At 48.0% G+C, this 22495-nt stretch overlaps 1 protein-coding gene and 1 long non-coding RNA gene across 3 annotated transcripts in view; both read right to left on the bottom strand.

Moving 5' to 3' along the window:
* LOC147098128 (scavenger receptor cysteine-rich domain-containing protein DMBT1-like) overlaps positions 1–22495 on the bottom strand; it is a 452456-nt gene that overhangs the window by 272852 nt on the left and 157109 nt on the right. The window lies entirely within an intron of this gene.
* LOC147098130 (uncharacterized) lies at positions 142–13042 on the bottom strand. 2 transcript variants are annotated; one of them, XR_015074276.1, is made up of 3 exons: positions 12312–13042; positions 11573–11662; positions 142–426 (listed from the first exon to the last, which is right to left on the bottom strand). It is a non-coding gene; the product is annotated as an uncharacterized LOC147098130 (long non-coding RNA). The 2 variants fall into 2 exon arrangements; XR_015074277.1 differs by lacking the exon at positions 12312–13042 and adding an exon at positions 11963–12028.

The raw sequence follows: 22495 nt of genomic DNA on the forward strand, positions 1-22495 counted from the left end.
AAATATAAAATGCATTTTATAAATATTATGTTTGAAATTTGTGCCTTTGTCGATGTTCATGTTTTTATTATGTCCCATGAGTAAACACACATAAATTCCTAGATACAGCAGAATATTGTTTTACTGCACGGCACCTGCCCCTGGGAATTCGGCGTATGGCGGGAGACCCGGAGAATCTGATCAGAGTTCCACGGCCACTGTTATTGGACTTTAATTCTAAAAGCTAAATACTTCAGTTATTCAGACGCAGTGAGCAATGGTCACTCAATCAGCAAAACGACTGTACCGTGCAGTGTCCGCCAGCAGGTGGCGATGCTTATTCCATCAGTATGACCACTGCAATGGCAAGTATCCACCAGCAGAGGGCGAACATTATTATAAATAAAAACAGAAAATGCTGGAACCACTCAGCAGGTCAGGCAGCATCTGTGGAAAGAGAAACAGTTAACGTTTCACGTCAGTGATATCTTCAGAAATCTAAAATGTTAGAGATTAACCGCTTTTAGTAAATAAAGAGCCAGGGAAAAGGGGGCATGAAAAGATCAAAAGGCTGAATGTCTGTGATTGGATGGAGGGCAGGAGTGATTCAGTGAATCCTCGCTTCCCTCACTCTGATCCATGCCCCTGTGAACTTGCAGCATTCCATTCTCTCAGGTACAAACCTGACATTATCATTAAATCTGCTGATAAGGGAGTCGCTGTTGTTGTGTGTTGAAAATAGCGCCACCTTGTGGAGTCTAAACACAAAGGCCCACAATTTGCGATCGGAGGCTTCCCGCGGGTGGATGCCTCCGACCTGTGAAAAATCTCCGCATTTCCCTGGTGGCCCGGGAGGTTTGGAGTCTCGCGATCCTGGGCTTCTCCGGGTCCGCGCGGGCAGAGACCCAGGGATCTCAGGTGCGCATGCGGGTCACAAGCACCCCTGGGGTCACATGGGCCAGCTCAACCAATAAAAGAAGGGAATCCCCATTCATACTTCTGGGAGTTTCGTGCGGACGGAGCGCCCATAAATATGAATGGGGATCACTTTAAAAATACACGAACTCATAAAATAAATAAATAAATTACATAGTTAATATTAATTAAAATGCCTTTTAATGCTATTGTAATCGAAAAATTAATGTTTTGAACAAATATGTATTAACGGGACTAAAAATAATCTTAACTTATTGGACAGGGTTGTTAATGTATAAATGTGTGATAACATTTTATTTAGCTTTTTTAAAACTCTTATTCTGGTAACAGCAGGCCTTACACCTGCATTTATCAGGCATAAGAATTTCACAGGCATTCAGCGGGCGTAAGTTGGGCAAATAGCGGAAATCTCCACCGGCAGAGGCCCATCTCCCTGGGATACGGAGGATCTGTCAAGAAGATTCCGATGCCTAAATCTGGAACCAGCGCGGCCCCTACGGTCACGTACACATCTCGTACACACCCGTAGGTGTCGCAAAATACAGCCCAAACTCTGACATCTCCTCGTCCCTCCCCCGCACCGTGACCCCACCACCGAACATCAAGCAATCCTTTCCCAGACTGGCACTGACCTCATCTCCTCTGGAGATCTTCACCGCACGGCCTCCAAACTCATAGCCCACTAACCTGGCACAGCCCCTGCTGCCTCCTTTCAAACATCCACAGACAGGACCCCGCCGGTAGAACAATCATATCAACCTGTTAATGCCCCCGGAACTGATTTCTTCCAATCACAACTGTAAATGTTCTCCCCTTGTCTAATGTCTTCCGACGCCATTCACCTTTTTCACCATTCCAGTTTCTTGGTCATAGCCGTCTCCTTTTCACCATAGATGTCCAGTCCTTCTACAACCTCACTCCCACCAGGACGCCCAGTCGCTCTACACCTCCACATCACCAGGATGGGCTGCGGTCCCTGCGCTTCTTCCATACATGGCGGTTAAACCAATCCTGATCCACAACCACCCTCCTCCACCTGGCCACACTCGGTCTCACATTAAACAGCTTTTCCTTTGACGCTGCTCACTTCCTCCAAATAAATTTGTCACTGGTGAACCTATATGGGTCCAAGCTATGCCGGTCTTTTAAGGTTATATATGGAATATTCCTTGCTTCAGACCAAGTCAGGTCACATCCTTGACATCTTTTATCTGGTGCGTTGATGTCTGTGCGGCTTCCTGCTCAAGCCGTGAACTGAAAAATTTCATCAATTTTGCTTTAAATTCCACCGTTTCACATGGCCAACTCGAACTCTTCCCTTCCGTTCTTGACTTCCTGTCTACATGTCTTGGGTTAGGTTGTTTAAAGTGAATCCCACAGCTACCTTGATCATACTTCCTCCAAACCTGCTTCGAGTAAGGTCTCCATTCCATTCTCCCAGTTTCTCTGTCTGCATCACACGATGATGCCACCTTCAATACTGGTGCCTCAACAATGCCCTCCTTTTTGCTTTCCAAGGATTCCCCTCCACAGAGGTTGACAGGACCCTCGACTGTGGATGGAGAGAAAACACAGCGAACTACAAGCCAGTTAGCCTGATATCAGTCATCGGGAAAATGCTGGAATCCATTGTTAAGGAAGTGGTATCAGGGCACTTAGAAAATCATAACATGATTAGGTAGAGTCAACATGGTTTTATGAAAGGGAAATCATGTTTGACAAATTCATTAGTGTTTTTTAAGCATGTACCTAGCAGGGTAAATAAAGGGGAACCAGTGGCTGTAGTATACTTGGAATTCCAAAAGGCAATTGACAAGGTGCCACGTAAAAGGTTATTACATATGATTCGGGCTCATGGGATTGGAGGTAATATAGTAGTATGGATTGAGGATTGGTTAACATACAGAAAACAGAGTAGGAATAAAAAAATCTTTTTCATGTTGGCTGGCTGTATCTAGTGTGGTGGCGCAAGGATCAGTATTGGGGCCTCAGCTATTTACAATCTATATTAATGACCTCGGTGAAGGGACCGTGTGTAATGTATCCAAGTTTGCTGCAGATGCAAAGCTAGGTGGAACAGTAAGCTGTGAGGAGAAACAGTCTGCACTGGGATATAGATAAACTAAGTGAGTGGGTAGTAAGGTGGCACATGGAGTATAATGTAGGGAAATGTGAGGTTTTTCACATTGATTCAGCCAGGTGTGTGCACATAGCGACCTTGCATTAACCTCTTCAGCAATCTCCAGCCAGGCAGCCTTTGTCTGTGAGGAGGCTTCCTCCGGTCTTCAGGAGTCATAGATTCATCGAGTCAGAACGGCACAGAAGGAGGCCATTCGGCCCATCGAGACCGGACCGGCTTTCTGCAGAGCAATCCAGTCAGCCCCATTCCCCTGCTCTATCCCCGTAGCCCTGCAAGTTTATTTCCCGCAAGTGCCTATCCAGTCTCCCCTTGAAAACATCGAGTGTCTCCGCTTCCACCACATCCGTCGGCAGCGAATTCCAGGTCCTCACCACTCGCTGCATAAAAAGGTTTCTCCTCACAGCACCCCCGTATCTCTTGTCCAAAATCATAAATTTGTGTCCCCGTGTCATTGTACCATCAACTAGTGGGAACAGCCTTTCCTCGTTAGCCTATCCAAACCTGTCATAATCTGTACACCTCCATCAGATCACCCCTCAGCCACCTTTGCTATAATGAAAACAAATCCAGCTTCTCCAACCTGTTCTTGTAGCTAAGATCCCCCATCCCCAGAACCATTCTGGTAAATCTCCTCTGCACCCTCTCAAGGGTCTTCACATCCTTCCTAAAGTGTGTGGTCCAGAACTGGACGCAATACTCCAGTTGTGGCCTAACCAGCACTTTATAAAGATTCAGCATCGCGTCGTTACATTTGTACTCAATATCTCTATTTATGAAACACAAGGTCTCATATGCTTTGTTAACCACACTCTTAATATGTCCCGCCACCTTCAGGGACCTAAGCTCATTAACTCCCATGTCCCTCTGACCCTGCACACTCTTTAAAACTGTGCCATTAAGTGTATATTGCCTCTCCCGGTTCCTTCTGCCAAATTGCATCACCTCACACTTCTCTGTATTAAATTCCATCTGCCAATTGTCTGCCCATTCTGCTCGCTTTCCTATGTCCTGTTCCAGTTGATTGGTATCATTCTCACTGTTTGCTACACCCCAAGTCTGGTGTCATCGGCAAATATAGAATTTCCAGGTCATTTATATATATCAAAAAAATCAATGGGCCCAGCACTGACCCTAGGGGAACACCACTGTCTACCATCCTCCAGTCTGAAAAACAGCCATTATCCACAATTCGCTGTTTTCTGTCCTTAAGCCAAGTCCATTTCCAAGCTGCCACTGACCCACCTATTCCATGAGCCTCAATTTTGTTAACAACCTTCTATGTGATACTTTTTCAAACGCCTTCCTAAAATCTATGTAGACAACATCCATTGCATTCCCTTCATCGATCCTCCGTTACTTCATCAACAATTTCAATTCGATTAGTCAAACATGATCTGCCTTTTACAAGTCCGTGTACATGATCTTCACCGCACTTCAATTACAAGAGAAAAGCGGGGAACAGGGGTACATGGCCTTCTTTGATCTCACAAAGGCCTTCAACACTGTCAACCATGAGGGATTCTGGAGTGACCTCATCAAATTCGGCTGCCCTCAAAAGTTTGTCACCATCCTCCGCCTGCTTCACGACGACATGCAAGCCGTGATCCTGACCAACGGTTCCACAACAGACCCAATTCACATATGAACCGGGGTCAAACCAGGCTGTGTCATCGCACCAACGCTCTTCTCCATCTTCCTTGCTGCAATGCTCCATCTCACCCTCAGTAAGCTCCCACTGGAGTGGAGCTAATTTACAGAACAAACTGGAAACTGTTCAACCTCCGTCACCTCCAGTCCAGATCCAAGGTCGTCCCATTCCCTGTCATCGAATTACAGTATGCAGACGACGCTTGCATTTGCGTTCACTCGGAGATCGAACCCCAAACCATCGTCAACACCTTCATCAAAGCATACGAGTGCATGGGCATTATACTAAACATCCGTAAGACAAATGTCCTCTGCCAACCTGCGCCCGCCACACGGTACTGCCCCCCAATTATCAAAATCCATGACAAGGACTTGGACAACGTGGGCCACATTCCATACCTGGGGAGCCTACCGTCAACAAGGGCAGACGTCAATGACGATGTCCAACACCACCTTCAGTGTGCCAGTGCAGCCTTCGGTCGCCTGAGGAAGGGAGTGTTGAAGACCAGTACCTCAAACCCAGCAGCAAGCTCATGGTCTACAGAGCAGCAGTGATACCTGCCCTGCTGTATGCCTCAGGGACATGGACCATGTACAGCGGGCACCACAAAGCACTGGAGCGGTACCACCAATGCTGCCTCTGCAAGATCCTACAAATCCATTGGCAGGATAGGCGCACCAAGGTCAGTGTTATCGCTCAGGCCAACATCCCCAGCATCGAAGCTTTAACCACGCTCGATCAGCTCCGATGGACTGCTCACATTGTCCACATGCCCAATACGAGACTCCCAAAGCAAGCACTCTACTAGGAGCTCCGGCATGGAAAGAGAGCCCCAGGTGGGCAGAGGAAACGCTTCAAGGACACCCTCAAAGCCTCCTTGAAAAAGTGTAACATCCCCATTCACACCTGGGAATCCCTGGCCCAAGGCCGCTCAAAGTGGAGGAGAGGCATCAGGGAAGGCGGCAAACACCTCGAGTCTGACAGTTTAAGCATTGCGCAGGCAGCGCAAGGAGCGCACTTTAACCCAAGCACCCCACCCACCAGCCCCTTCAACCACCGTCTGTCCCATCTGTGACAGAGATTGTAGGTCCCGCATTGGACTCATCAGTCACCTGTGAACTCATTTTTAATGTGGAAGCAAGTCATCATCGGTTCCGAGGGACTGCCTAAGGGTAGTGTGGCGAGCTGTAACATGGAGACAACATACGCTGCCTCTGTGTCCGAGGGCCGATCAGCGGTGGCTTCCCTGTATCCCCCAGTAGCTGCCCCCAGAGCTAGTAAAAGAGGGTAATCAGTTGGGACAGGGCTTGAGATCTGAATCTGACAGTGAGGGTGATGTGCTTCTGATAGAGGCAGTGCAGAGATCAGGACAGGGGCCGGTGCCTCCGGTATCGGGGTTGTTGCGGTCAGTCCTGCAATACCCAGATGCAGATGCAGATAATGTGGAGCCACCCGCAGCTGCAGCAGATGCTGCTCCGACCTCAGGGAAAATTTTAAAAGAATTAGCAAAGGATGGAGGGATGTTCGACCCTGACAAGTGATCGATCTTTGAGCATGTTAGGGAGGTGGAAGATGTGAGGATCAGGCTGCAAATACAGCCGGAGGACCTGATACGGCTTCTTCCTCTCAGCCTCCCTGTGGACAATGGCGCTCGATTCCCGCTCATGGTCAAGAGGGCAGGAAAACTCCCCAGCAGTTGTTGGGAAGTTACAGCAGTCTCTACAGCCGGAGGAATCAGGGTGGCCTTGGTTCCTGGGACTAGGCAGAGTCCCAGTGAAGTCCCGGTTGTGTATTGTGATGGGTTATGGTGCTGATGGGCGCGTGTCCCTGAACTGCCCCAGGCTGCCGGTAACTTGTCTCACAGAAAGTCGCTAGTTCGAGGTCTTCAGCCTGCCCTGCAGCCGCGCCTGGAGGAATCATGTCACTGGCAAACGCTCTGCTTTTCCCATTTACAAGCGGCTCTGATTCGCCTGTGGAGCAGCCGGAGATAGGCACCGGGATGCAACAAGCCTAAAATAGCCGGGTTTGAGGAGCCCAACCAGCAAGAGCAGGTGGAGCCACTGATAGCAAAGGGGCTGATCAGAGCGATAATTGGGGGCCGGATCTGGAATCCACCGCCTCACAGCCCTGGGTGGAATCAGGATCGCGGGAGCGGACCCGGCCCGGGAAGGTGGAGCACAAAAACCTGATGCCGGGGAAACCCGGGCAATGGACCCCGCCCACAAATACTGTCTGACCAATTAGATCACAGCAACACTCCTGTCGCTCACTGGCGTTTGAGAGCTCCGCCCACATTGTGACATAGGGGTCTGAGAGCCCCGCCCACATTGTGATGGATGAGGGGTCTGGGAGCCCCGCCCACATTGTGACGGATGGGGTGTCTGGGAGCCCCGCCCACATTGTGACTGATGGGGTGTCTGGGAGCCCCGCCCACATTGTGATGGAGGGGGGGTCTGAGAGCCCCGCCCACATTGTGACAGATGGGGGTCTGGGATTGACGGTTTCGGGCCTCGCGGGTGGTCCTGGCACCGCTCCAATTTGACGACGAATGATTGCTTGTTTAATCTCACCAACGACTGCTGATATTCCCAGGAAAGGTGACAGAGGAGGTTACATGAGAACATAAGAAATACGAGCAGGACTAGGCCATACCGCTCTCGAGCCTGCTCCACCTTTCAATAAGTTCATGGCTGATCATCAACACCAGCTCCACTTTCCCACCCGATCCCCATATCCCTCGATTTCCCAGAGTGCAAAAATCTATCGTTCTCTGTCTTGAATATACTCAACGACTGAGGATCCACAGCCCTCTGGGGCAGAGAATTCAGAAGATTCATAGCCCTCTGAGTGAAGAAATTCTTCCTCATCTCTGTCCTAAATGGCTGACCCGTTATCCTGAGACTATGACCCCTAGTTCTAGACTCTGCAGCCATTGGAAACAATCTCTCCGCATCTACCTTGTCAAGCCCTCGAAGAATTTGATTCGTTTCAATTAGAACACCTCTCATTCTTCTAAACTCCAGAGAATATAGACCATTCTACTCAATCTCTCCTCATAGGAAAGCCCATTCATCCCAGGAGTCAATCTAGTGAACTTTCATTGCACCCACTCTAAGGCAAATATATCCTTCCTTAGGTAAGGAGACCAAAACTGTGCACAGTACACCAGGTAAAGTCTCACCAAATCCCATATAATTGCAGCAAGACTTCCTTATTCTTATATTGCAACCTGCTTGCAAAAAAGACTAACATACCATTTGCCTTCCTAATTGCTTGTGGTACCTGCATGTTAACTTCCTCTGATTTGTGTACAAGGGCTCCCAAATCACTCTCAAGATCACCATGTACTCATCTCTGACATTTTACGAAATATTCTCCTTTCCCATCTTTCCTGCCGAAGTGGATAATTTTACACTTCCACACATTATACTCCATCTGCCAGCTTCTTGCCTAATCACTTAACTCGTCTATATCCCTTTGCAGCCACTTTACGTCCTCCTCACAGCTTACTTTCCCACCGGTTATACGCAATCACAACACGGTTGCAGTGGCTATAAAAGATGGAGACCTGGGTCTGGATGTTCTGCTCATGTGTCTCCCAGAACTGAAACAATTAGAACCCACGGCGGAGTTTCATACTGACTTCATCACTCATAAACCTGACTGTGGCAGGACCAGTACAGAAGATAAGTCTCTCATCCTGACCCACTTCACCAGAGACAGCAACCCTCTCTGAGAAAGACAGTACCCTCACCCCATAGATTGGCCGTACCCCTACCCTAGAAAGACAGTACCCTCACCCCATAGACTGACAGTACCCCTACCCTCGAGAGACAGTACCCCTACCCCAAAGACTGGCAGTAGCCCTACCCTAGAGAGGCAGTCCCTCTACCCCATAGATTGGCAATACCCCTACTTTAGAGAGAGAGAGTACCCCTACCCCATTGATTGGCAATATACCTATACTAGAGAGACAGTAACCCCGCTCAAAAATTGGCAATAAGCCTATACTAGAGAGACAGTACACCTACCCAATAGATTGGCAGTACACCTATACTGGAGAGAAATTTCCCCTACCCAAGAGAGAGAGACTATCCTCCCGAGAGAGACCGCAACACTACACGAGCGAGGGAGTAACCTAGTTTCGAAAAACTGTACCCCAGACAAGAGAGCCAGTAACCCTACCAGAGAGGAGAGTGAGAGACAACATTGCTAAGTTAGAGAGAGAGCACCCCTGACTGACAGAAGCAGTTCGGCTTCCCGAGAGAGAAAGTACCACTACCGTGAGAGATATTATGCCTTCTGCAGAGAGACAGAACCTCAGCCGAGAGAGAAAATGCCCGAATGAGACAGTGCCCGAGGGAGACAGTGCCCAAGGGAGACAGTGCCACTACCCGAGAGAAACATTACCCTTACCCGAGAGAGACAGTGCCCCTTCCCGAGAGAGACGGTGCCCATACAGGAGAGAGACAGTGCCCCAACCTGAGAGAGACATTACCCCTACCCGAGAGAGAAAGTACCCCTACATGAGAGAGACAGTACCCCTATATGAGCGAGACAGTACACCTAGCTGAGAGCGACAGTGCCCCTACCCGACAGAGACAGTACACCTACATGAGCAAGACAGTAAACCTACAGGAGAGTGGAAGTGCCCCTACCCGAGAGAGACAGTGCCCCTTCCCGAGAGGCAATACCCATACTCGAGAGAGACAGTACCCCTACCCGAGAGAGACAGTGCACATACCCAAGAGGGACAGTGCCCCTACCCGAGAGACACTGTACCCCTACCATAGATTGAACACCTCCCCGATAGAGACAGTTCCCTTAACCGGGAGAGAGAGTACACCGGGGCAGCATGGTGGCATAGGGGGCAGCATGGTGGCATAGTGGTTAGCACTGTTGCCTCACAGCGCCAGGGACCCGGGTTCGAATCTGGCCTCGGGTGACTGTCTGTGTGGAGTTTGCACATTCTCCCCGTGTTCGCGTGGGTTTCCTCCGGGTGCTCCGGTTTCCTCCCACAGTCCAAAGATGTGCGGGTTAGGTTGATTGGCTATGATAAATTGACCCTTAGTGTTAGGGGGATTAAATACGTGGGGTTACGGGGATAGGGTGGGATATGTGTTGGTGCAGGGGTTACGGGGATCGGGTGGGATATGTGTCGGTGCAGGCTCGATGGGCCGAAATGGCCTCTATCTGCACTGTGGGGTTTCTGTGATTCTGTGATCTACCCGAGAGAGACTGTACCTCTACCTGAGACAGAATTTGCAAAATGGGACAAACATCCAATTGAGATCCTACATGCAGAATTCTGTAAAAGTATCCTCCGGACTCAAAGGAAAACCGTAAACAATGCATGCAGGGCAGAACTAGGCCAATATCCATTAATAATCACTATCCAAAAAAGCGCCACCAAATTTTGGAAACATCTAGAAATGAGCAACCCCCAATGCTATCATTACGAAGCCCTGAAATGCCAAGAGAGGACCATAAAGAAGAATACCCTTAGTCAACTAGTCCTGGGACTCAGTGAAGTAACTACCAACACTACTAACAATAACCAGCCCAAGGACAGTGACAGTGTAACACAAAGAATTCGACCCAACATAATCGTCGCTAAGCAAAAGGAAAAATATGTCATATTGGGCAGAAACAACAAAAACCCAAAGCAAACTCAATTGCTACTTGGCCCTAAACAGACAATACAACTTGGCTGATTACCTGACCAGGGTAAAGCATAGCAAAATGAGAAAAACCTTGACAATGTACAGACTTAGTGAACATAGCCTGGCGATCGAAAAAGGTAGACACAGGCAGACCCAGCTACCAAGAGAGGATAGGATATTCTCTCACTGCAGTCAGGGAGTGGTGGAGACAGAGATGCACTTCCTCACAGCGTGTAGAAAATATCAGGGCATAAGGGAGTATTTCTACCCAAAATTCACAAAAATATGCCCGGAATTCAGAAATTTGAATGACGACCCAAAATTCCCATACCTACTAGGTGAAGAGAGAAATTGTGTAACCTTAGCGGCACACTATGTTACAGCTTGCCATAAACAGAGGGACAACCACTAAATATAAGAAAAGAGTATATAAAAAATATATGAATGTATACTTATACACTCAGGGATACATCTGTTTGTACACTGTATGGATAGATCTGTATTTTTGTGTATAACCGTGAATGTTATTCGATGCTTTGGCAACATAAGATGTACCTTGTCATGCCAATAAAGCGATTTGAATTGAATTGACAGAGCGTACCCCTACCCGAGAGAGACAGTACCCCTACCCAAGAGAGACTTTACCCCTACCCGAGAGTGACAGTACCCTTACTCGAGAGAGACACGATGTCTACTTGAGAGAGACACTACATCTACTTGAGAGAGACACTATCTCTACTTGAGAGAGACACTACCTCTACCCGAGAGAGACTGTGCCCCTACCCGAGAGAGACAGTATACCCTTCCCGAGAGAGACAGTGTCCCTACCCGAGAGAGACAGTACCCCTTCCCGAGAGAGACAGTACCTCTACCCAAGAGAGACAATACCCCTTCCCGAGAGAGACAGTGTCCCTACCCGAGAGAGATAGTACCCCTAACCGAGAGAGACAGTATCCCTACCCGAGAGAAACAGTACACCTACCAGAGAGTGACAGTACCCCTACCCGAGAGTGACAGTACCCCTACCCGAGAAAGACGGTACACCTACCCATGAGATATGGGTACATATTCCTGTAAGAATTAATGTGTCAGCATGGAACATTGAAACCTATGAATATTTTGAGATCACTACTGGAGTTAGTAATTTAGTGTATGAATTATATCTGATACTCGAATAATATCACTCACATGCCCAATATCACTTACATGGTTGTCAGGCTAGTTCACCATAGAGATCGCAGCGACACGTCAGGAGTGGTATGAAGTGTCCTTGGAGGAAGTTGGAACTGGAACTGCCTGTTGGAACAGATAAAGGAGAATTTTAGCACTATTAAATAGAGAGAAGGCAGTTGGGATCGATATACCCATGATTGATGGGATTAGAGAACAGGCAATACAAGAGACATTGACGGTGGAAAACATGCACAACTTTGCAGAAAATTTGAGGGAAGTACAAAGTGCTTTCAATAAGTTGAGCAGTAATATCAATGCAATGATGACTAAAAGATAAAGGGAAACGGCCTGTGGATTGACAGGACCGTATTTTCCGTTCGGAGGTTTCCTGCGTGCGGTTCTGGAATAAATCCACGGTCTTACCCGAGGGTTCTCAAGGTCCGGACACTTCCGCTCCTGGGCCTCTCCAACTGGAAATGTGCAGGGCCCACGTATCCCAGAGGCACATGCGGTTCGCAAGCGTCCCTGGGATCATGTGGGCCATGGGGAGCCAATCAAAGAAGGGAACCTCCCTTCATACACTTGACAGATAGACCTGTCCAATATATGAATCGAGATCACCCCAAAAACAATCAAACATTCAATATATATTTTTTTTAAATCACGTTATTAAAATTAGTTGAAAGTACATTAAAATTAAATATTTTAAACAAAAATTTAACTTTTTTACAAAAATAACTAACCTAACTAAACTGGGTTAAAATAAACTTACCTGTTTTTAAAGCATTTTTAAATGATAAATGAGCGATTTTTTTCTTTTTTCAAATCTTATGCTGTTACAAACAGGCCTTACACCTGCTTACTCCCGATCTCTCTCCTCTTGGAAAGTGCGCTTGTGTGTGAACAGTGAGTGAAAGCAACGATGGGTATGGATGTGAAGCCCTCCTCAGTGGAATATCCCGCCGGCACAGGAATATTGTGCTTTCTTACCGGCCCTGGTGAGTGACCAGAAGTTCCCTGGCAAGTGAAGATCTGAACTTCGAGAAGGGAGTTGGTGTCCTCAGAGGACAGTGGGCATATTCGGGTGAAGTTCTGTGGATTGGGGTGGAAAGAGGGGCGGATGTATCGGGGATTCTGTTACATTTCAATTCCCAGCTCCTCCAGCTCGAGGGTTTGGCAACCCTCCAGGATTGCTTGGGATTCTCCAGTAAGGAAAGGATAATCTCCAGGACACGGCTGCAAGCAAAACTCTGGGAAAATATCATCGGGGGCATTAAAAAGTATCTATTTTTTTCAATTTCGTTGAACAATGCCCTGAAATCCGGAGACGGACTGGTCAATGCAATAAGACTATTGAGCCGGCAGTTTCCTTCTGCAAATGACCATTTCATTGCCAGTGTTTAATTGAGGTCATATATTCCACAACCGAGCCGCTGCCCGTAATATCGGAACCACAACAACAGCAACTTGCATTTATACAGCGCTTTCAATTGAGTCAGACAACCCAAGATGTTGCACAGGAGCTTAAACATTGACACGGAGCCACAGAAGGAGGTTTTAGCCCAGGTGACCAAACACTTGGTCAAACAGATCGGGGGAAACTGGGCCACGCCCTCGTTAATTCAGTAGTAGCTTCCCAAGAAGTTGGTCGAAGTGCTCCCCCTCCTTCTTGGGGCGCAACTACTCAATGTCGCGGCGCTACATGCAGCAGCGTCACGCACGGGGGAACGTAGCACCGCGTCATTGTAGGTCTCCGCCCCTGATTAAAGGGGAGGGGCCTAGTGCTGCATGCACCAGGGCCCTGCCGGACCACCAGGGAGTGGTGTGCCGCGGAAACAGCCCGGCTTTCAAGAGGAATGGCGGGCTGAGCGATTGTGGCCGGCACCCCAGATACAAAATGTTAAAGGTGGGAAGATGCTGGCAGTCAGCCAAAATAAAAATGACCGCCCGACACCTGCCCTTTAAGTAGTGCCTCCGCCCACTACTGCCGCTGCAAAACCGCTGACTGATCCTGTTGGTCCCATCGCCCGGCGATAATTCAGGGGGCGGGCGCAACGGAAGTCTGCGGCCAGGGCGCTGTGCATGATGATGATATCGGCCCAGATATTGCGATCCCTACGGGTGGGCACGCGCTGTGTACTCACCCGTAGTGACATGGGAAATGCCGGTTTCAGGCATGCACAGCACATGCGCCGAAAACCGGCATTTCCGGTCCATCAAGAATTGTCCAGACAGATCCTCCGGCCGCCCTGGAGAAGGGCCTCTGTGGGCGGATCATTCCGCTTTCTGGAGTCCCTCCTCCCGCAGATAACACTTAAGGCCTGCTTTTACCCGGAAAAGAGTTGAAAATAAAGTTTAAAAAATATATCATTCACTGATTTATCATTTAAAAATACTTAAAAAAATTATAAGTTTATTTTTACCCCTGTAAAAAACGTTAATTATTATTTTCAACAAATTAAATTTTTCTTCAAAATACTTAATGCTTAATGTATTGTAATTTCAAGTCATTTTGAAAATATGATGTTTCTTAAAATGTATTTAAAGTTTGACTATCTTTTTAGGGTGATCTACATTCATATATTCTGTCAAGTGTATAAAGTGAGATTCCCTTCTTTGATTGGCTTCCCATGGCCCACGTGATCCCAGGGACGCTGCGAACTACCTGTGCCTCTGGGTTACGTGGGCCCTGCGCACTGGGAATTTGGAGAGAACCAGGATCGGAAGCGTGTGCGTCCCGGGAACCCTCGGGTAAGGGCGTAGATTTTTCCAGATCGCAGGCCTACGCCTGCAGGAGACCAGCAATTGGAAAATACGGGCCATTATCATTGTACTGGCCACGCTAGACGTGCTCCTATCTAGCTATCCAGCAAGTTAAACACTCATTCAAAATAATTCTTCCCTGAAGCCGTTTGCTGTTTTGAAGCTTTTACTTGAACAAATTTGTGAAACTGTAAACAAAGACAAAGTATGTTTTGTACATAAACTGAGTACTACACATTCGATATTACACAAGATATAAACATATTTATAACAGTAGAATAGACTAATTGTATAACTAACTAACATTTGAACTAACTTCTGTAACTATTAAATATTAATCTTTTATAACCATAGTATTATCAAAATATTACTCTGACAACATTGCTATTATGCTAAGAACTAAAGATACTCACAGATATTGCGTTTGGCCTAACATATGAAGTCAGATTACATTAGATTGTAAGTGGAACTTCTCATAGCAAATTCTCCATTACTCAAGTCAGGTTCTTCCTGGCAAAACTGCTTCCTGGGGTCAACAGGAAGAAAGGTAAGAAGGTCAAATGACCTCACACAGGAAGAAAGGTCAGATGACCTTTCCAGCATACAAACTGTTAACACAATAACCGCCACCAGAGGGTGCTATCTGCACACATTAAATGTTCAGAATGTCCATCGGTCCAGAACACTCCCCGTCTGGGGTCATTAACGACTCCACATAGTCCGAACTCTACCTGTCACTGGAGTCCTCAGGCGACAAAAGAAGAACCACCTCAGAGGCGGGCCGAGAGAAGACCTTCGCTGTTCCTTCTTTGATGACTCTCAAGTCCACGTTTCTCACTCTCCCGTCCTGGCTGGGATGGGGGTTCACGATGATAGCCATAGGCCACTCATTCCTTTTTACCTGATTGTCCCTCATCAAGACAACATCTCCTTCTTTGAGATCCGGCCTCTTGTCCTGCCACTTGCGTCATCTCTGTAGTGTGGTGAGGTACTCCCTTCGCCACCTGTTCCAAAACGTGTCTGCCAGACTCTGGACTCGTTTCCATTCTTCCTTGAAGAGTTCTCCTTCCCCAAACTCTCCTGGAGGACAAGGGGGAACACCTGTCTTCTGGGTCAAAAGCATGGCCGGAGTGAGGATGAGAGGCGATTCTTGGTCTGAAGATACAGGAATGAGGGGCCTTGCATTCATCAAAGCAGTGACCTCAGCCATCAGTGTGGTCAAGACCTCATGTGTGAGGCACGACGATCTACCTTGGAGAAACATGCAGTCGAGGATACGGCGGGCAATGCCGATCATACGCTCCCATGCGCTGCCCATGTGGGATGAGTGAGGTGGGTTGAATACCCAGGTGCATTTCTGCTCTTGGAGATACTTCTCCACCCTCTGAGAGCTGGAACTAGATCCATCCATCTTCAGCTCTCTGCAGGCGCCAACAAAGTTTGTGCCGCAATCTGAGCGTATTTGCTTTGCCGGGCCTCTAATTGAGAAAAACCTTCTCAGAGCGTTTATGAAGCTGGAGGCGCCCATTGTTTCTATGACTTCGATGTGTACAGCTCTTGTGGACATACATGAGAACATCACCGCCCACCTCTTGCTATTGGCGTGCCCTCCTCTAGTGCGGCATGAGACCACATCCCATGGTCCGAAAACATCGACGCCTACGTAGGTGAAAGGTGGTGCTACTTGTAGCCGCTCGGCTGGCAGTTCTGCCATCTGTTGGTGCTCCGTCTTCCCACGGAGTTTCTTGCAGGTGACACATTTGAAAAGCGTGCCGCTGATACATCTCTTAGCTCCAACCAACCAGAGGCCGTCTGCTCTGATGGCACCTTCGGTGAAATGTCTGCCCTGGTGCTTCACGGCCTCATGATGGTAACACACGAGCAGAATGGCCATATGATGACGACCTGGAATGAGGGTGGGGTTGGTTGCATTCATTCCTAGTTGAGACTGCGATATGCGTCCCCCAACTCTGAGAAGGCCGTCGGTGTCGACGATGGGATGCAGCTTCCGTAGACTGCTGTGAGGGGGTAGGTTGTGTTCTGCTGCTATGCACCTCAACTCTTCTGAATAACACTCGTGTTGGACACTCTTTATCACAAGGATTGTGGCTCTTTTGAGCTCCTCTTCAGAGGGACTCTTCCAACAGATGTGCCACCCATGGCAGTTACTCCCTTGCGTAGGCTGGGAGAAGGTATGAGCTATATGGGTTAGGCGTGCTCTCGTCTTTATGAGAGTGTTCCATTTGGAGAAATGCTCGAAGCATTTGGTGCTCATCAGGTTCTTACAGATTTGAGTAACGTTCGCTGTTACCTGTGGGCGTATCTCGCAGTCAGAAACAGGGTTGAGTAGGTCGAATGACTCGTTGATTTCGGAGAAGTGTGGGAACGGATCCTGAAGAAAAGCAGGTCCTGACAGCCAAGTCGTGCTACTGAGTAGGGACGCTGTTACAGATCTAGACCCATGGTCAGCTGGGTTCAGGTCTGTAGGGACGTACTTCCACTGGTCGGGGGACGTGGACTGTCGAATACGTTGGACTCTGTTGTTCACGTATACGTAAAACCGTCTACTTTGGTTATAGATGTATCCTAGCACCACTTTGCTGTCTATATAATATGTGATGCTGTCGAACTTCAGATCAATCTCGTCTTCTATGAACGCTGCAATCTCAACTGCTAATACTGCTGCGCACAGTTCCAATCTGGGTATGGTGAGGTCTGGCTGGGGCGCCAACTTGGCCTTTCCAAAGACGAAGCCGATTTTGCTTTGCCCTTCTTGAGTGGTGACCTTCAGATAAGCCACACTTGCAATGGCCTTAGCGGATGCGTCTGCAAAGACACAAAGCTCTTTGAATTGGGCATTTAAGGGAGAGAAAGACGAATAGCAGCGAGGTATTCGGATCTCCTGTAAGTCTTGGAGTGAGTCTCTCCATCTGTCCCACTCTGCTTCCATCTCTTCAGGGAGAGGTGAATCCCACTCTTCAGCGCGTGTGGAGAGTTCCCTGAGGAGCAGCCTGCCTTGTATGGTGACAGGGGCTAAGAAGCCAAGAGGGTCATATAGGCTGTTGACTGTAGAGAGCACTCCTCTACGTGTGAAGGGTTTCTTGGCGTCTAGGACTTGGAACGTGAACGTGTCTGTTGCTATGTTCCTTGACACCCCTAGGCTAAGCTGTAGGGGGAGGTCATCAGTGAAGAGGTCTAGGTCCTTGACGTCCTTAGCACGATCTTCAGGGGGGAATGTCTCCATCACTGCTGGTCTGTTAGAGGCTATCTTATGCAGCCTGAGGTTGGATAGTGCAAGTAGTTCCTGGGCTCGTCCGAGGGTACTGATGGCCTCTGCTTCGGTCGGGAATGACTTCTGTGCATCGTCGACATAGAACTCTCGTTCGATGAACCCTCTCATGTCACTGCCAAAGTCGTCGTCTTCTTCCTTGGCAGCCCTCCTTAGTCCGTATATGGTGACAGCAGGGGATGGGCTATTCCCAAAGACATGGACACGCATTCTGTAGTCCACAATGTCTCTATTAGGGTCATTGTCCCGATACCACAGGAAGCGAAGGAAGTCTCTGTGGCCTTCTCTCACCACGAAGCAATGAAACATGTGCTGGATATCGGCAGTGATGGCGACGGGCTCTTTCCTGAATCTCATGAGCACTCCCAAGAGGCTGTTGTTAAGATCAGGCCCTGTGAGGAGTACGTCGTTGAGAGAGATGCCCTGATATGGTGCATTGGAGTCAAACACCACGCGGATCTGTTCCGGCTTTTTGGGGTGGTAGACTCCAAAGGAAGGGAGGTACCAACACTCTTGGCCTTCCTGGAGTGGAGGAGCTATCTCTGCATGATCGTTGACGAGCATTTTCTTGACAAATTCTAGGAAGTGTGCTTTCATCTTTTCAGATTCCTGGCGACGTCCTACAGGGTACACATTAACGAGGCAAATCTTGGAGCATGCTCTTGCGCTCAGTCCTTCTCCACACACCTCGGTGCACCTGGATGTAATCTCCGGACCAGCAACTCCCTCTCTCTCCCCGCCGTGCTCTGAAGCGGGAGCAGATGACTCTGACTCCCAAGGAGCTGGGCCTGGGTGTAGTGCTGAAACGTGCCGATCACTTTCACATTCAGTGCATTTTGCATCCACCTTGCAGTTCTTAGCGAGATGGCTAGTGGAAGAGCAGCACTTGAAACATATAGAGCTCTCTTTAAGATACTGTTTCCGATCTTCCAGGGAAATCTCCCTGAAGCCTCTGCACTTAATTAAAGGATGGGGCTTGTTGTGGATAGGGCATTGTTTGCTCATATCCTCAGGTTTCTTCTGAATCTTTATGTGCTCAGTTGAGGACACTTGCATTTTGTGGACAGATATTGGTGTCTTTCCATGTCTGTCGAACTTGTCTCTTCTGGCAAGTGCTGGGTGGGAGGAGAAGAAGTTGAAGCTGGGGTCGTTCCTGGCTTTGGCTTCTTTACGGATGAATTTAACGAATGCAGAGAATGGTGGGAACGCCACGTTGTGCTTTAGCTTAAACTTTGATCCAAACATTATCCACTTCTCCTGCAGGTTAAATGGAAGATTCTTAATGATGGGACTTACCCCTCTGGAAGTGTCTAAGTACGATAGACCGGGTAGGTAGCCGTCCTGCTTTGCGGCTTCGAGTTCCGACAGCAGATCTCCAAGGTCGCGGAGCTTCTGGTGTTCCTTACTCGTCAACCTCGGAAAGTTCGCCAACCTGTCAAAGAGAGCCCTTTCAATGGCTTCGGGCAAGCCGTAGCTTTCTTCCAGCCTCACACAAGCCTTCTTCAACCCCTCTGGCAGCTGCCCCACATTGGCCGCTTTTATCCTGCAGGCCTGTCCGGCGGACTCTGGGCCGAGCCACTTGATAAGGAGGCCGAGCTCTTGTCCTGCCGACAGGTCTAAGCCCGATATGGCATCGTGGAAGCAGGACTTCCAAGCCCGATAATTCTCTGGCCTGTCATCAAACTTAATTAACCCCGAAGTCACCAGCTGGGTGCGTGCAAGGTATTTGGCGAGGTCGTAGGTGCTGGGACCTGGGCCAGGGTTGCCTTGGCTGGGGGCTCTGTTGGGGGCCTCAAGGGACCGAGAGGGGATTTGCCTCCGACTTTCCCTATTCGGCGTCCTATTCCTTTGCACTGTGTCTTCAGTTCTGCTGGTGGAGAATCTGCGGCTTGAGGCACTCCGTCTGCTTTGACCTTGGTTGGCAACTTGTGGCATGCTATACGAAGTGTTTGCGTCTGTAGAGATGTGCGGGCTTCCATCCCTTTCTCCTGTAAACTGTATGTTGGCAAGGTCGCTCACGTAATCTATGGTGCGCAGTCGTAGACTCTGCCACGGAACGGGAATTAAAGGTTTGTAAGCTGTCTCGGGATCAGCTCCCTCCAAAATTGCCTCGAATACTTGTGTCTCGGCTAATGCAGCAGCTATCTCTTTTTGTTGCTGCAGAGCGTCTAATGTGGCTTGGAGACGGGCCTGTTCAGCCTGGCGTTCCACTTGGTGATGGGCCTGTTCCACTTGGAATTCAGCTTGGAGTCGGGCCTGTTCTGCTTGGTGTTCCACTGTCCGTATGCGCAGCTCTGGCTTGAGCTGCTACTAGTTTAGCCCGTGCTCTGGCGAGGGCTATGCTTATTCTAGAACCACCCGATGACCGTGAGCCAACTTGCGACCTGTAGTAACCAGTGCTTATAGACTGATTGTCACGTTCTACAGTTTCGTCTGCCTGTTTAGGGTCTTCTACTTGCTGCAAAGCATTTTCGTTATTATCTTCTGACATGTTGATGTGTGGTAGATGTGCTCTATGAGGTTAAGGCTTACTCTGGGTTCCTCCTGCTCCGCTCTTCACAGCTAGTCGTATTGCTATCTTTTCTCTGATATCTTTTCACTGATATCTTTTCACTGATATCTTTTCACTGTACTGGCCGCGCTAGATGTGCTCCTATCTAGCTATCCAGCAAGTTAAACACTCATTCAAAATAATTCTTCCCTGAAGCCGTTTGCTGTTTTGAAGCTTTTACTTGAACAAATTTGTGAAACTGTAAACAAAGACAAAGTATGTTTTGTACATAAACTGAGTACTACACATTCGATATTACACAAGATATAAACATATTTACAACAGTAGAATAGACTAATTGTATAACTAACTAACATTTGAACTAACTTCTGTAACTATTAAATATTAACCTTTTATAAACATAGTATTATCAAAATATTACTCTGACAACATTGCTATTATGCTAAGAACTAAAGATACTCACAGATATTGCGCTTGGCCTAATATATGAAGTCAGATTACATTAGATTGTAAGTGGAACTTCTCATAGCAAATTCTCCATTACTCAAGTCACCTTTCCAGCATACAAACTGTTAACACAATAACCGCCACCAGAGGGTGCTATCTGCACATGTAAAATGTTCAGAATGTCCATCGGTCCAGAACAATCATCGCAGTGGAGCAGAGCGCTACCGGCCACCGCCAACGTTAAGCTCCCACTGAATTTTGCCGGAGGTGTTAGCGGTGATGCACCCAGGTGCTAGGGCATTTGTGCCTTGTTTGCACCTCTGGGAGCGCCAACGTGAGGCGCAAAGCAACCCAATTTCTCCCCCAATGGTTTTTAAGGAGTATTTTAAGAGGGGAGAGAGGTGGAGAGGTGAGAGGTTTAGCAGGGAATTCCAGAGTTTAGGGCTCAGCTGAAGATACGGCCGTCAATGGTGTATCGATGAAAATCGGGGATGCCTGTTTATGTCTTGACGGTTACAGTTGGCGAACTTCAGTTGGGCCAGACATGTACCTCTCCATCAGTGGGAGGCCTTGTGGGCAGCAGACACAGCGATGATCACTAAAGGGACATTGTAGCCTGTTCCTGAACTCATACCTCCCTCCTGTCGGTTTCCTCATCTCAGTTATGCAACACAGATGTATATATCAATAGTAAATTGACAAAAACACAGCGAAAATAATGATATATAATACAAGTCACTAAATACGGCATGGACTAATAAAAAATTTTGAGGAGGAAACAAGGAGGGTAGATGAGAGTAGTGCGTTTGATGTAGTGCATATAGATTTTGGCAAGGTTTTTGATATTGTTCCACATGGCAGACTGGTCACGAAGTTAAAAGCCCGTGGGATCCAGGGCAAAGTGTCAAGTTGGAATCCAAACTGGCTTGGAGACAGGAAGTAGAGGGTAATGGTTGATTGGTGTTTTTGTGATTGGAAGGCTGTTTCCAGTGGAGTTCCGCGGGGCTCACTACTAGGTCCCTTGCTTTTTGTGATATATGTCAGTGATCTAGACTTGAATATAGGGGTATGATTAAGAAGTTTGCAGTTGATACTAAAATTGGCTGTGTGGTTGATGCTGAAGGAGGACGCTGTAGACTGCAGGAAGATATCAATAAATTGGTCAGGTGTGCAGAACAATGGCAAATGGAATTCAATCCAGAGAAGTGTGAGGTAATGCATTTGGGGAGGGCTAACAAGGAAAGGGAATACACATTAAATGGTAGGAAACTGAGTAGTGTAGAGGAACAAAGGGACTTTGGAATGCATGTCCACAGATCGCTGAAGGTAGCAGGCCAGGTAGATAAGGTGCTTAAGCAGACTTACGGCATGCTTGCCTCCATTAGCCGTGGCATAGAATACAAGAGCAGGGAGTTATGCTTCAACTGTATAAAACACTAGTTAGGCCTCAGCTAGAGTACTGCGTGCCACATTACAGGAAAAATATGATTGAACTAGAGAGGATACAGAGGAGGTTTACAAGTATGTTGCCGTGAGTAGAGATTCTTAGCAATGAGGAAAGACTGGATAGGCTGGGTCTGTTTTCCTTGGAACAGAGGAGGCTGAGGGGAGACCTTATTGAGGTGTATAAAATTATGAGGGGCATTGATAAAGTGGATAGAAAGGAACTATTTCCCTTAGCAGAGGGGTCAAAAAACAGGGGGCACAGATTTAAAGTAATTGGTGGAAGGTTTAGAGAGGATTTGAGGGGATATTTCTTCACCCAGAGGCTTGTGGAGGTCTGGAACTCACTGCCTGAAAGGGTGGTAGAGGCAGGAACCCTAAACACATTTAAAAAGTACTTGGATGTGCCATTGGGATGCTCTAACCTGCAGGGCTACGGACCAAAAGCTGTGACATGGGATTAGGCTGGATAGCTCTTCGTTGGCTGGCGCAGTAACGATGG

The sequence above is a fragment of the Somniosus microcephalus genome, chromosome 30, assembly GCF_052327205.1.
Source record: "Somniosus microcephalus isolate GS21.2 chromosome 30, FLI_Smic_1.0, whole genome shotgun sequence".
Taxonomy (NCBI): Eukaryota; Metazoa; Chordata; class Chondrichthyes; order Squaliformes; family Somniosidae; genus Somniosus; species Somniosus microcephalus.